General features: G+C 37.0%; 1 protein-coding gene across 32 annotated transcripts in view; it reads right to left on the bottom strand.

Annotated features, from left to right (window-relative positions):
• PLEKHA5 (pleckstrin homology domain containing A5) overlaps nucleotides 1-15,845 on the bottom strand; it is a 168,990-nt gene that overhangs the window by 77,353 nt on the left and 75,792 nt on the right. The window lies entirely within an intron of this gene.

Raw genomic sequence — 15,845 nt, 5'->3', positions numbered from 1 at the left:
AAAAGAGAGGTAGGTGTTAGAAGGTAGAACTATCTGCAAACCTCAGATTTGATAGCTGAAATCCAAGCATCCCTTAATGGTTAACTACCTGGAAAACTTCCAAGAACTAGAGTAACATAACAATTCTGCAGTGAAAACCCACAATCTGTTTTCTAAAGAAAAATGGGATTTGAAGTAGCATGGTTTAGCAGGTGGCTTGTGGACCAGAAGCAGCACTGGATGCTCCAATCTGGCTGCTATTGTCTCTTCCTGTTGAAGACTGACAGCAGATGACTGGCCAGCTAATGCTGCCCAAAAGCTTGCTTCCCCTGTGTTGGAGAGACACTGCAGCCTCTCCTGAAGAGGTAGAGGATGGAAAACGTAAAAGATAACTTGTGGAGAGGGCAACAAAAAGCCACAGTCAACAGCTGTTCTGATACAAAGAACAAGCACTCTTTGCTGCTGAAGCTAGAGCACTCAGATTAGCAGACTAATAAATTGCTGCATTTCATTATGATGAGGTAATTAGGAACCATTAATTGATATTTTCTTATACATATGATGTTAAAGGTTTTCAGAACCAGAAACAAACCTGACTTGAATTTACAAAGGACAAATGCCCTTAGGTTGTGTAACTGCATGATGACAATTATACCACACTACCCAGAACAAACTAGAGAGAATTCAGTTGTCTTAGTGACCCTCCACAACACTAACTAGCAATTTCAGTAAAAACTTTTAGCAAATGCTTTGATAGCTGCATACCAACTTTAAGTGCTTTCAAAGCTCACTAGACAGAAAATTCCCTCCAACACATATCACCAACTCAGTTCTGCAAGCCTTGGCCTTCGTGATTTATTAGTGTTAGAAGTCTAAGTGAAATGTGCTGTTGAGCAAGTGTTAGAAACAGAAGTACAAACTCAAAAGGCAATTTTGAGTTATGCCTCCATTTCACTGTAAGAAATCTAGAGACATTTTGCAAGAGAAACTTACTCTAATAACAGTTCCTTTTACCAATTTTTACATGTTTTTCAATAATTAGGTTTTGAAACAGAATTGCTAAAGATAACTACAAGAATAGTGAATGCAGATAAATTAAACAGCTTAATATGTGTATATATATATAATATACATATGTGTATATTTATTTTAAAATACATTAATATATGGTCTATGTAAAAAACCAGTCTTGCTGTCAAAAGTTATTTGCAACTGAAGTCTGACTTGGGTCAGACTTCTCTGCAAGCTCACATGGTTTCAAGAGCTCAAGAAGTCTCCAATTAGCATACCCTGAAAAACATCAAAGCTGTGCTGAAATGCCTTAATTTCCATTTGGCTTGAAGAGCCTGCATCACTGTCCCTTCTCTGCACCTCTCAAGCACTGACAACCTTGACTGTCCTGTCACTCAATCCAGCCCCTTCTCCACTACGTTCAAAAGTGATCTCAATGCATTCAAAGAACACAGAAAAAAAAAAAAAAAACCCACAAACTTTGCGTTTCGTTCAAACAGTTATGCATTTGCTAACAGCAACAATGAATCCTACAAGCGCTTACACACCTCATTTTTTTCAACCAGTTCGAAGCATTCTCTGATACAGAATAAGCATTTCAGAACAGTCAGCAATTTCCCTTCACAAAATCTAGGTATAATTTCTATAGTTGCACCCTATTTATAGTTCTTTTACTAATGATCTGTTTTGCCCCACATACAATATGTATCAAATATCTTTTCATCACAGTTTTCACCATATTGTGTGGGGTTTGGATGTTGTTTTGGGTTTTTTGTTTGTTTACTTAAGGTGTAGACAAGGATATATACCATACTATGAATGTATGTTCACCATTTAGTGCATGACTCTTCCATTTTCAATATCCAGCACTTAGAAGCCTTGTGTCTCCCTCTCCCTCAGTTAACAAACCAGAGGACCACAAAGTTATGCAGTTCCTTCCCTAACTTTCCACTCATTTTGTGCAATGATTTCAATGCTTTCACCATCATGCCTTCTTTCCACTCTTCAATAATAGCACACAATTACCTCTTACTGAAATAACCCCAATTTTGTGGATTCTCATTCTCTCAAAACTCACATTCCACTTCACTTCTATTGTTGGTCTCCTTAGATCTCAGCTGTCAGTTATTTTCACTCAAGACTGCTTGCTGGTTTGTTAAAAGATATGACTTGCTTAGTATTTTCTTTTTTTACTCTTGTATCATATAATTCAGAATCTTGTTTAGTTTAGTCTCAAACTAACTACAGCAGGGACAACCTTTAAAGAATAATTGCAGGAGTTACAGCACAAGTCAATTGTTCAATTAAACTCCCGTTGTAGAACTGCAAAGAAGTAAATTTTATTGAGTTATAAATGCCATATATATAAAATATATATAAAAATATATAATTTCAGTAAATTACTACCTCACATTCAATAGCAGACTTTCAAGAGACATATGGTGAAATCACACTGTGTTGCTTCGCAAATCTAGCTAAGCACATCAGGATCAAAATTTGATACACATTACCAGAAGTAGTTAAATACCTTGTTTCTCTTAAAAGTTTTCTACCTTTGCCCAGATTTCTAGGGATATCTTTCCCTTTTTCCATCTGCTATTATTTATAATTAATTACTCTGGTTTTTTGGGGTTTTTTTAAGATTATGTGAATCACAGTATTAGCTGTCTATGAAGCAAACCCTTTATCTTAGCCAAGGCTACATGGAAGTGTAACAATGTAACACTGTCTTCAGATAGCTACATAACTTCCATGATTTCTTGATCACCTTCCCAATGCCTTAGGAGTTGACATACTTCCACAATCACATCTCCAGTAAACAGCCATTCTTATCAAACAACACACTTCTATTAATAACCCAGTAGAACAAAAGAAAGCCATGCTTATCAAGCACTTATATCAGAATATACTAGGTCGTAACTACACACTTCCTCAGTCCACTGAAAGAGGAAAATTGTCTGGTAAGCTTCTGCAAGGTAAATACATTATCACCTGGAAAATGCTTAGACATATTTCTTTACAATTTGACAGAAGAAAGCAGCTGAAATGTTGGAGAATCCACTTGTGTAACTGTTTTATTTGTGGTACCAATTCAGATGCATCCTGTATTTCGGGCTTTCCCTCACAGTAGATCCTATTTTACAAGAAATAACGGTAGACACTGAAATTTATAAAAATTATTATTTTATCAATGAACAGTCATCACTAACACTTAATCATCGGCTTTCTTAAAGCCATTTTAAGGATTTAATTGAATAATCTTGGTGGTCCACTGGTAGAGCAGATGCAAATATGTGCACCAGACCCCAGAGGATAATTAATTGAAGCTTACACCATGTGCAGGCCTGCATTCATCTCTGACAAAAGAGTACAAACTCTATTAAAAATATTCACTGCATATGACGTAAAGTTCAAGTACAGAGACACACGGAGTACAAAGCATGGCACTGAACTGGAACGCTGAACGTGTCAGCTGTCATCTCCAAGGTCTGAGGGCACAGCTTAGCCTCGTTCAGCTCTCTAGTTTCTTTCAGTCCCTTTGGATTCAACTTCAGGAGGTGATTATTTCAGAAAAATAATAAGACTGTTGCCTTAAAAGAATAGCAGCAAGTTGTTTTAGAACGCTCCAAAAGACTGAAACATTATCAACAAATAAAATTGGTTTGGGATTTGTTTAAAATCACAAGTAGATCAGAACTTATCTCAGTATTTTCTCTGCACACTCGCATCCTTTCAAAAAACTACATTGTTTTCTTGAAACGTCCACACTTAACTTTCATGTTTACACTTACTGTTCATTTGCTCATATTTGAGATTAAAGATCCTGGTGGAGATAGAACATATTTTAATATAGAGGTGTGGATGTCAGTCAAGCTTGTGGGAAACCTTGAGAACTGATCTAATTGCAGAAAGGCCACATTTCCTCTCTTTTCTCTGGTTTTAAATTCATCATTCCCTACTATTCATCTTGTTAGCTTCAAGTATTTCTAAAAATCAGGCATGCCTCCAACACTTCAGCAAATACTGCTTTTCAGAAAAACCACCACTATCCACAAAAAATAATGGAGAGTATCACACTTCAACATGGTGTTAATTCCTCTCACACCTTCACTTTAAACATGGGCACAAGTCCTTACCAGGGAGACAATGCCAGGCCAGATGGATCCACCTCTGATCTATGGCAACAGCTCTTATGCTCCTATGGCAAGCTTAACTCTAATTGTCAGAGTTCAGTGACTGTCTACATCTAATTGTTGGTGCTAAGAATACCTGTTAGCAATTAGCAAAACCAGCCCTTTACAGCACTGAATCTTCCATGCTGTTTAATGCTATTAGTTTACAGCATTAATTCCTTGCTTTGATGCATATGATCAAAAACCAATGGAAGCCCACAGTTTTATGCAACAAGGAAAGGGCTGAGAAATACGGCACAGAAACAGGCAGAGCCAAATTACAGCTGGGAACTGGAGATTGGCACCCTCCCTCTGTTACCAGGCACAAAATTGAAAAGTGGGAGCATTTAGAGGCAGCGGTCTAAAGGAAAATGTCCAAGGTTACGTAACAGGTGATTAGTCAGATACGTATCGAAAATTGCAAAGAAAATTGAACCTTCTTTCAAATACAGTTTTGGTTTGATTTCTCTTGATCTCTTATTATATGCATCGTCACAACCGGCAGGAGCCCCAGATACTGGAATATCTGTCTGTTAATTCAGAATGCATGCAGAAAAAGTTAGTAACATTATGGTAGTGTTATCAAATGTTGCTGTCTGATACTTAAGATTCCTAGCTGTGTAGAATCTTTTACATCGTTCAAACATCTTTCCCCAAATGATCTCAAAAATGTCAACTTAGTTAAAAAAAGAATACTAAGAAAAAGCAGTTAAAAGGATACCTCCATATAAAGATTATTCATAGTAAAAATTATGATAAAATCCATTGATTTTAGAACCAGCCTACCTACAAATAGCAAAAAACAAGTCAACCTGAACACAAGATTAAGTACTATTTCCTTTACATAGTGTTTTAACTACTTTTTTCCATGTCAGTGCTAAGCTTCTTATAAAATAAACGAACACCACGATTTAGACAGACTGCTGAAGTAGCAGCAACAATTTATGACAACTTCAGCAACACTGCTGCTCATTATTAGGTAAGGAAGAGGAACAGATGACGAGTAACTGCAATACGTTTTCTCTGTAGATTAAAGCAATTTGGCCTTTTTAAATAAAGTAAAAATTCTGTGTGATGGGTAAACACACATGAACTATTCAAGGTATTTTCTGTTAGAAAATGGCTGCACTACATTGAAAAAAAGATTTACTTTTTAGAATGTGGTTTAATGTATACAGTCAGGTATTTGAAAAGGTAAATTGGCCAAAATAAGTACCATAAGAACAAGGTCATTTAGGTAGTAGACTGTATCATTATATCATTATTCAATTTACCAGATGAAATTTTAGCACCTCATCTGATCAAGAGTTTACATCTACCACCCGGTGCTTGTATGTAGTTTGTCAATCACTTTGATGCCTGCTGGTGTCGTATAATCCAATCACTGGCTCTAGAAGTTTGGAAATTTTCATTTGACAGAAGTATTTCTTGGCTGCCACCCCTTGTATTTTCACATCTTCAGTTTCAACACCTACACAGATTGTTCTGCATTATCCATTTCTTTCATAAATGCAAAGGAACAACTACAGTTTATTTACAAAATGAACTGTCAGCATATTTGACAGCTAAGCAGGAAACATACACAGCAAAAAAACATAATTCAGCCTCTTAGTTTTACATCCTGACCCTCACAACTGTATCCTTATCCCACAAAACAACTGAAATAACAATCTTTATTAAAAACTATTGCTGACCCAGCAACACATACCCCTTCAGAAAATGGCACACCAGGTTGTCTCTTTCAATTACAATCATAGCTTAACTGCAGCAGTAGAAAAAAACTGCAGGACAATACCTCCTCTTGAACAGACATGATGCCTCTGATGACCTTGCCAGCATTTTTGTGTGTTAAATTCATACCTTGGTGAGAGCCAGAAGCTGGGAGCTGCTTTCTTCACAGGTGTTTTTTTTCAAGCTGTTGTGAGACTCCAAGCTGCTCGAATTGTGGCATGCCATTCAAAGTCTACATGCAAGCCATCTTTGGACAACTCTGGTAGGCTGCTCCCTCACAGATTGAGTAATAAAATGCTAACAGCATCAGTGATGACTTCTTGCGTTTTAAGCCCAACAGCTAGAATTTTCTGATGTGAAATGCACACACTCACACATCTTCCACAGACCACTGAAACTAATATAATGCAGGGGCAGCTGTAACACTGAAGTATTTTGATGTTGCATACAAAATACAGCCCACAACCTGCAACTGGAATAGAAGCAGCAGAGGCTCCAGCTTCAGTGCCACCGTAAGGCAGGTAAATACATGGCTGTTGAATTTGAAGTGCATATGCCCGGCTCACCCGAACAACTGAGACAAGCTGCTATCTGTGTGCAGATCCACATCTTCTGCTTAAGGGCAGGTCTTGGGGCTACACTCTTACAACTGCTTTGAAAAAATATCTAGCTGCTCTAGAATGACAAGCCCACTCCATCCTTTGCTCTTGTGCTGGCACCAGTGTTCAAGCAGTCATGCAGTGATCCAGTTCACACAACTGAAAATGGATCATTTTTCATGGCACTAACCTCCCTGGAGGCTCAACAGCACAGGGTGCAGCGAGGAGAGATGGAGCCAGCCCTTTTGGAAAACAGCTGACTATGCACTGGTGTAACGACATCCTCAGCCTCAAGCTGACAAAAGTGATGTTTTTAATGTTAGAGCAGTGCATTTGTACTAGACACTTCTAAGAGTGTAACTATATGGTAATGTAAAAAAGTCCTGCTGAAGACTCATTTCATAAAGAAACAGCTTCTGTAAAGATGACAAATCAGTTTGTTTCATTTGTGTCAGAGCAAGACATCAGGGAGAAAGGGACACTGGGATGGCAGACATCACACTCAACATCAAAGGAATTTCAACAGAATTTTTAAATGAGAAGGAAAATCCAATACCACCCTCTGTATTGGGTGGGAACACTATCTTCTATCAACTTCTTTAGGAACTTAAGTTTTTCTCATGTTGAATCTGCCTTTAGAAAGAATTTTAAAGGACTAGTAAAATCATATCCAAGAAGATAAATTAACTGCAGTTTACCATATGGAGTATTACTCATTTCTCATTTTACCACTAGAAAACACGAACATAAGGAATAGGTTTGTGAGGCAGTGAATTTTCATATGAATCCCAGAAGCGAAAACTTCTTCCCTCTTTTTTTTTTTTTTTTTTCTTCTTTCTGGGTTACACATTCTATCAGAAAAGCAGATTTTAGGCTACATTTCAGGACTATAAACCAGAGTATTTTTAAAAAAAGATGTTTTTACAGCATCTCTCACCTTATAGAACATTTCCAGTATCAGCAATTTTAGAGATATTCCAGATCTATAAAGTAACTATGCTATACAGAATTTTTACAAGTCCCCAGCTACTCAATACAGTTCTACACGTTATGTACCTTCTGACATTAAATTGCTTCAGAATGGTTTTCTTCTGGTATCCACAATTTCCTAGCATTCTTTATGGGTAACCAGCCTCTATACAGGTGTACCCCCTCTCCTAGTTATGAAGTGTGGGGGTTTTTAAATATATTTATAGCCAGCATATTTATAGTAGAACAATACTTTATCATTGTTACAAAGGAAAAAAAAATGTAGATCTTGCACTAAAAAGACCCCGGGTCCTTCCTGGCAGAAAAGAGAATTGTTTGTGTGTGTTTGCTTTAAACCCAGATTCCTGGTGTCCACTAAAGATTCAGGCATAGTGTAGATCACAGAACAGGTATCACAGACCACATCTAACTCCTCCTCAGCCTTTTATTGTGTATGCTGCCCTCATTAACATAGTAATGAAATCTCTAAAATAGGCTACTGTCTAGAGCTGTACCTACAACAATGCTTCTCCTTAATGGTGAATGTTACAACAAGAAAGCCATTTGAAAACACAGCCTTTGAAAATCTTTCTGTGTCATGTTTAGGACTGACCATTCAGTAAGAGTCGAGAGATCACAAAGCAGCACCAACTTTAAAGACAGCAACTCCATAACCCAGATCTTCACTGGGTAGAATTAACTACTATTTGTGAATATTATTAATTCTCATTCTATTCCATTTGAGTCTCATAAAGCAAGGCTCAGGAATTCTAACAGTGGAAGTTGGGGGGGCGGGAACAGCAAAGACAATCCACCAGCAATTTATCATTCCCCATGAAAAATGGGCACAAAAGTAATTCTTGCACGTTGAAAACAAAATGCCACTTGAATAACTCTTCCATGGAGTATGAATGTAGGGAGTTTGGCTGTATTATTGACTTAGGCTGCGAAGTTTCCAGATGTCCATTGACTGCAGGGTGTGCTAACGCTTAATTTGCTCCTGTCCCCTGGCTGCCTCAGGCAGGGAGTCTGAAAATGCTCTGCCAATGACAAGTCAGCAAAAAAGCTTGCCACGGTCTCCTCCCTTTTTGTGTCTTTTCCCTGTGATAATTGAGGCAAAAACATCCAAATCAAACAAGTTAAGCTACTTTATGCATTTGAAAGGAACAGAAAATGCACAAGCCAAAATATATATTGGTAGATCAACTGCAGATAAAATTTATATTCCCTTTTACTTGGATAGTTCCAACCCTGAAAATGACTGGCATTGTTACATAGCTAAGTTTTCAATGATTTAATGCTGAGCTAAAAGTTTGATCCTGTAGTATGTATTTCATAGAAGCAAACACGGTCTTCAAAAAATAAGCATTTTCAGTATTCTGCAAAAAAAGGACATTCGAGAAGATGAAAATGGATCAATGTATGAGGCAAATCAAACAAAATGTTAAGGCCAAGGAATAAATTCATCAGCTTCACCAAAAACAAGTGTGAACAAGTAGTAATGCCTTGTCACGAATGTTGTTCATACTTTTCTTCATTAGGCAGAAGGTATTTTGAGGTAAAGATTTGTTCAGTGACCATTGCTCTGAACTATTTCACTGCTCGGGTGAAATCAAAAATTTGCCCCTTCCTCTCTCCACTCCCCAAGATAAACACCCTACTTTAAGCCTTTGAAAATTTCTGGCAGAATGATAGCTATCACTCTTTTCATGAATGAAATTTGTTTCTAAAGCCAGATAAGGGAAAATACAGATCACACTGAATGTACACAGTTTGTGTTCCTTTAGGGATCCTATTATTTATATAAAATAGGAGTTTCAATACTAGAAGAAACATATTTAATCCCCTTCCTGTCCCCTTTTCCCCCAATAAAATAGGTAGACTGATACAACTGGCTCAGTTTAGAAGCAAAGACAGAAGTTTCTTTCAATCACTTGGCTTGGTGACAAACACCTTTAAATACATCCATATATCCCTCTTTTAGCTTATATTAGGTAGCCACACATTTCAATTCAAGATATACTTTAAGGTTTATAAAACACTTGTTCATATCCAAACTGTATCCTTCTCCCCTTTAAAAAAAACTAATGCTTCAAAAGAATGGGAAACTTATGAGCGTGGCTATTACTCCTATAGGTAGGAAAAAACCCCTGGAAAATTCCAGCCATCACCACACAAACTCAAACTAAATATGGCTCTATTCAGTTAACCAACAAAACCAGAAAGTTTCGTATTAACAATTATGTGATAAACTAACCAATGTAATAAGTATCTTTAGACCTATATTTAAGAAAGGCCTCTCTCATTCCACTCCCCTTCTTTTTCCTGGAAAGGATCTAAGTAAGTTATCCTGATTAGTTTAAAAGTATAGCTGCATGTTTTCTTTTGGTAAAGAAAGGCAGCAAATTAGAAGTTTATGCACAATCCTAAATTCCAGTCAACAGAACATGAAAATAGCTATTTGTGTCACTCAACTTATATGACTCCTAACCTAAAATGCTACCAGCACCTCATTTTTGTGTGTAACTTCTCTATTGTTTTCCAATTAATAGTACATTCAATTGGGGTTTACATACATCAAAAAGCACAACACACTTTAAACATCTTTGAAGACAGTCTGATATAACTGCCTATAAAAACCTATTTCAGCTAAGTCCAAATTACACTAAAAAAGCCCAGTGATAAAACTGGTAATAAAACTGATCAAGGTTTAAAAAAGCCAAGTAGGTATGATAAACATCTCACTAAATTGAAACATTAAAATTTATCTAAATTCAATGTTAAAATTTATTTGGAAACTATAACAAAAAAAATAGTTTTATTTGTGATAACATAATTTGAAAAGCATTTCCCACAGCTCATTGCTTTTAGTTCTGGGTTGGAAGCCAACCACCTACATGAAGAATCAGAGCTACAAAGGAATTTTTATGCTAATAGTAATCTGCCAAATCACATAAATAATATTATATCAATTCTGTATCTGCAATATATCATCCCCACACTACTGTATCATAAAAGTTTTCAGTTGACACATTAATGAAATTATCCTAAACACAGGCTTCTGAAAGCTAACATATTACATCCACGCAGCTCTATAGCTCTGATTCAGACTATCTAAATTCTGCCTGGAAATTATTTCCTACTGGAAATCAGTATCTAACTTTTACCAAGATGAGTTTCACCACTCCCCAGAATCTTCAAAGAGATGAATAAGATATTTTTGCATGTACTCATCCATCAAGACATGTCGTCCTTAAAGAAAACACCAAAAGAAACCAAAATCAAAGTGACACAACAAAACCCCTCTGTGTAGATAGGTGTGCTGTAATTGCTAGCTATAACATGGAAGATTATCAGCATGTTAAAATAATAAACCTTTCAAAATTGTAATCTGCCAAGATTTCTGAATGTCATATCATCACAGCACTTTTATAATTAGACCTTTAAGTGCTAGGGAGGGGAAAAGAGGCATGTATTTTATATTTATTCTGTGATGAGGAAACAGTTACCATGAAGTGGAAACTAAAGTGTATTTCAGTTATTTAAAACTTTAAACTACAACCACATACAGTTTTGTGCATTGGTTGTTTTTTTTTTTTTTTCCCCTAAATAATTTTTACGGTGACAAATTTTGCAGCTCAATATATGACATTCATATAGAAATAAACATACAGCTTGGTAGATGATACACATACAGATACATACACTGACTGGAAATGCATCTGTTTTTCCATTTGATCCCCCCCTACATGCATATACAACTCCCAAAATAATATTTGAAAGATGGTCATCTATTAACATTGCTGTATGAGCTGTATGTCAAAACAAGGTAACTTACAAGTGTCTATCTGGGGAGTGCTTCCCATTCAGTGTTGCTAGCTAATTAAAAAAGCTCAAATTCTTGCTACATTCGATCTTTTAGATGTGATCTAGTAGACAAGCATGTCTGAATAAAAATCTTGGAAGTTCTACACAGTTACAATAAGTAATAAATCAGTGAACACTTAATTTTAACGTAAAATTAGGTTTCTATTTCAAAACTTAACTTGAATGCTATAAATGTTGTGTGCTACTTCGCATATATTGTGAATTATTGAATGCTGGATTTTAAAAAAAAGTGTTTTTCCAAAGAAGGAAATGCTTTATGTCTAAAGAAAAACAGTTGTTAAAATGTATAAGAATTGCTCACCGGTCTTCAGGGAAATTCATTCTTTTCCAAAAGCTTCACACACAAACAACAAAACACACATAAGGATGTGAAGTACAACCCTTTTCTCTTGGAAGCTGCTCCCCAATGAGTACTGCACAACCCTGACCCAGAGAAAGAGCAATGTAGCTGGCAGGGTTGCTAGCCTCCGAGAAAGCTGATACCGGAGTGACGTCACATAGTCTGAAATGTTACTGCAGCTCCAAATTATCGACTTTCTTCTACCAATAAAATCTCTACCTCTATATGATGGAAAACAAAACACTTAACAACAGGATTAAGTTTCAACAGGGGCTAATACTAAAGATTTTTAAGAGCATATCACGGGGTTAGACAAAACGTGACAGTCAAAGTAAAAAATAACAGACGCTGACTACGTTACCTGAATACATTCTTTTAATTTACCTTCAGCCTGCAAAGTTTTTATATATTACAGTGATATTCATAAAACATTTGCTGAGTTGAAGGGGAGGAGCAAAGCCTAGCACAGACCACCACAGCACTGGGCTACAAGCTACAAGGTTCCAGCTAATCCAGCCGAGAAGTTCTGGACTCTACATGGTGACCCTCAGCCAGGCCACCTTTCTCACTCTCTTGGACCTCCTTCTGCCCCAGCATTTGCCCCACTATCCTTTCTCTCATCCTGCATGCCTTGTCCCAGTCTCAGGGAGTACCCAAAAGCACAATGGACTTTAATCAAGGATCCTCAGGCAGCACTTGCCTAATTCCATTGGGAAACAAAAGGCTAGGAAACTGCATGATAAGAAAAAAATAATAATCAGGAAAAATGTAATGCTTGTATGCTAAGGTCAGGAACTTTGATACTGAAATAGATGCATCCAAACTACTAATGCAGTTAGTGAAGAACATCACAGAAAGGAAAAGAATGATCATAACAAAGGTACTGAAGGAAATTTCTGTACAGGAAAGAAAAACCATTGACTAACATTCTACTTTAAAAGTATAAAGCAAAAAGGAGATGAACAGCGTAAGTTATATGGTACACAAAATTCACTTTTGCAGAAGTAAAAACTAGAGTTGCAGTTGCAGGGATGGCTGGGGTCTTCTACAAATCCCAAAATTTAGACTAGAGTATGGGCAGAGATCTTTCACTTTAAAAACCAAAAGCATCGAAGATTATCTTCATGAATATTTTCAAATTAACGTCACACATCTTTAAACATGACAGCCCACAGATTTTCCAACAGTCCTGAACCAACTGTATGCTAATTTAGAGCTGGTGAGTAATCAACGGGGGCACTGTGTGGGAAAGTACTGCCTTCAGTCAACTAGGCTGAGGGCAGTGCAAGCGTTTCAGTACAGAAGAGGCCTGAATTTTGATGTTATAATAGTGAAATTTGCAGATAATAGCCAAAACATAGCCCCATACCAGCTACTATGGAAAAAATTAACTGTATCCCAGCCAAAACCAGCACACTTATAAAGAGCAGAATCTCGTGGCAAAAGGTTCCCAATTCACAAGACAAATCACTACTTTTTAAAAATGATCCAGCATGAGTAAGATGAGACATTCTAAGGAAAGCATAAAGGAACAAACCAGAAAGAACATACAGGCCTTCAAATAAAGAAATGGCAACTCAAGTTACGCACTAAAACCACTTGTCTGATAGGAAGAATAAAGACTGGGAAAACAACACCAAACTGGTATGTAGTCAGAAAGGGGTTAAAACAGGAGCTAGCCAAAATGGGGACCAAAACATGAGTAATGTAGTTCCTCAGTTTCCAGTGTGAACAGTATCAACCATGGGAGCTGGGAGGCAGAATGAACCAACAGAAATAAATGCACAGGAATAGGCTGCCATTGGGGCAGGGAACTGGTTAAAGAGAAGCAGCCAAGTGCAAAACCAGGAATCAACTGATGCACAAAAGACTACTGTCAGAATTCAATCCCATTCAGAGGACTAACTTAAAATTAGTGTTTTCATTAGTAACTAGAAAGAAAGGCATTAATAACGAAGTCTGCTGGTGACCAAGCCAAGCGGGATGATCAGATATATGAGCTATATTTGATAAAATATGAGAAATAGATGAGTTTTGTACAGAAGGAAATGGATAACCAAGAGGAAGGTGCAATGATAGTGGAACAAAGTTCAGAAGCACAAAAGTAAGGTGATACCCCTAACAAAATATCTGTTAAAAAACAGACAAGAATGTGAATGGCATCCTGTATGCAAGCAGATGATTCTAACCTGAGATCTCTACCTCTGCGTCCTGTGGCTACTTCTATGGTAAAACATGGAGAAGTCTGCACTTCCCACTGACTATTTTTGTCCCTTTTCTAATGGGTCCATAACCAGAAGGGTTGGAAGACATCAGGATATGATTAAGTAATATACCTATGCCAACTAATTATACCTATTACTTTAAACTAGAGCAAAAGTAATGGTTTACCAATATGACCATTCACTTTAAGAGAGAGATTACAGGCATAATCCTCACCTGGCCAAGCAGTATGAAGGAGGACGGGACTATACTACACAAAGATGATTCTAAGCTGTATAGACAAAACACTAGGAAAGGTAAATAATGCTCAAGGCTAGAACATACAGATAAAAGTTGTCCGAGATGAGGCTGGTCTTGTTAATGGGTGAGATCATATAACTTTTCTCTGTCAGAAAGAGGTTGGCTTGAAAATCCACAAGTGCTAACCCTTAAGGCAAATGACCTATTCTGAAACAATTTCACCTGTTACGCTTAGAATGGCAAAAGTCTGGAGTGCAAAATCCAGGTGTTTCCAGAAAGGTATGGAATATGAAACTTGAAGCCAAAATTAACAATCCAGAAATCAGTTGGAAAATTGCAGAGTTTTACCATCAGTCACGTGTTAGGTGGTCAATACTAGACTATGCTTCCCTTTCTCACTTGCTTGCACATTTCATGTGCAAAACTGATCCACTGCTTGAAATTAAGTTGGCAATCTTCTCCTCCTTTTTTATTAGCATAAGATAAGCTTTATAGAAGTAATAAATCTCCTGTTTGTTTCATGGCAATAATGCCTCTCTTTGTAAGAGCTGTGCTATTTCCAGAAGAATCTAAGTTTCATTAATAGCCTCCAGCTCTGATTTCAGAGTTAAGATTTGCATTAGCACATGATGTTTGAAGACAAAAGACAAGCAGGACCAAGTCAGCTGGATGAGAGAACAATCAGGTTTGAAACATGGTAGCTTACCAACAGGTAAGGGCTAATTTTGAATGAGAGAAAGACTTAGTATTAAATGTCACCAACTTTCTGCTATTTTCCATTTTTTTTTGTTTCAGTAAAAAATGAAAATAGTTACTTCATAGCAAAAAGCAAACTCCCCACTTCTGAATGGCCTGCAAGCTGAGATAGCATCCAGTGCTGAAGCGTTATAATTTTAAACAAATAGTTAATATCATGAAAATGTAAGATAGCTGAGACTAATACTGAAAATCTAAATCAGAGGAGGACAACTGGTCACAATTTGTCACTGTTGGGCACACTATCCTAGAGAGTCATGAACTGTTCCAGTAAGTCTAATGTGCTATTTTCAAGTAAGAAGAAAACTTATTTTGTTTTTCAGTCAGGCCAATATAAAGGCAAAACAACATAACTGGGTCAGTGGAGCAGGGGAAAATAAAACTGCTCTGGGCACATATGTACAGAAGACCACATGGTAACCTTACCTATATTTTCCAGAGAATCTAAGGGTTTATGTTCATGTTATTACCAAGGTCTTTAGACATCTGTTTAGGGAATGGGCTTCTGATGAACACAACAGGCTGTCTTATGGACAGTCTCAGGATAAGTGCTAGGCTGTATAAAAACCTTAAATCAAAAAGATTTTCCATGTAAATGAGACTCATACAAAAATGCTCAGACAGAAATTCAGTATCAGAGCAGGTTGCAAAGGCCCTTGTTCAGCTGAGTTTCAAAAATCTTCAAGAATGATGATTCCATAGCCTCTCTGTGCTCAACAGCTTTGTGGTTTGGTTTTTTACTGCTATTACTTATTTTTATTTCAACCTATTAGAATGTACTTTATTGCAATTTATGACCATTGCCTCTTGCCCTTTCTCTGTATGCTTCTGAGGAGAGTCTGTATCCTCTATAAAGCCCATGCAGGTAATGAAAGACTGCAATTTTGTCTCTGCTTTTGCCTTTTCTTCAGGCTACACACACCAATCCTCTTCAGC

Source organism: Strix aluco, chromosome 5 (genome assembly GCF_031877795.1).
Source record: "Strix aluco isolate bStrAlu1 chromosome 5, bStrAlu1.hap1, whole genome shotgun sequence".
In the NCBI taxonomy this organism is placed as follows: Eukaryota; Metazoa; Chordata; class Aves; order Strigiformes; family Strigidae; genus Strix; species Strix aluco.
The sequence above is the reverse complement of the archived record's forward strand: the minus strand, read 5'-3'. Positions and strand labels throughout refer to the sequence as shown.